Consider the following 905-nt stretch of genomic DNA (forward strand, 5'->3'; position numbering starts at 1 on the left):
CTACTGAATTATTTGCTATTTGAAAAATCCAACTTAGAGATTCAGAATATGGTCTGGAAGGCAGATATCATTAAGAAGATAAATGACTATAATCTCTTCTCTCTCTACCTTAAATCAAGGAAAAGCAAAAAGCAATGCATCAGTTTAGAAGTATAAGCCAAAACTGACCTCTTAAATTTACTTCTTTGCATAGAAAAATTGCTTGCAAAATAATGTTACTAGTAAAGAAGTTTAGAGCTATGAAATTAAACCTAGAATATCTTAAAGAATGTTTTATTATTTTATGTTCACATTTTCTATTCAAATTTAACTTATTTCCTTAATTTGTATCTAACCACAATACAGTATATTTCTTATGTATAAATTCTCATTAACTTTTGAAATAGAAATCTGATTTGTAGGGTTAGTGAATTTGTAGGCTTATTGGATTCAATTGTGGTTTTCAGGTCATGTTTGTTTTAATGCAAACACTGCCTAAAATTAGCACATTTTTCTATTTATCTCAAAAAAATTTTCTTTAAGCAGAAATGTTTGTAAGATTGTTAATGGAGTCTGCATATAGTCCTCAAAAGGATTATTCTAATCTCCACTGGAATGCAAATATACTCTATGATTGTTGTTTTGTTTTCCTAGGAAACAAAGTACAATGCATTTTCCTTTTCAAGAAATTATGAGGTAAGGATTGTTTCCAGTTTGTGCAGCAAAAGGTAATAGATTTTATGTCTTTTCCAGGTTTAATATTTCAGAACCATCTCATTTCTTCATTGTCCATTTCCTCATAATATGTTTTACCTCCTTAACACATTTTCAACATATCCTTTACATTCTGAAATTACACAAATTATACCAAATGTTCATCCCCACCAAATCTATACTTAACATTTGTCTAATATACTGTTATTTTA

Source organism: Echinops telfairi, unplaced genomic scaffold (assembly GCF_000313985.2).
Source record: "Echinops telfairi isolate 266 unplaced genomic scaffold, ASM31398v2 ScPeMD7_7469;HRSCAF=8507_1, whole genome shotgun sequence".
In the NCBI taxonomy this organism is placed as follows: Eukaryota; Metazoa; Chordata; class Mammalia; order Afrosoricida; family Tenrecidae; genus Echinops; species Echinops telfairi.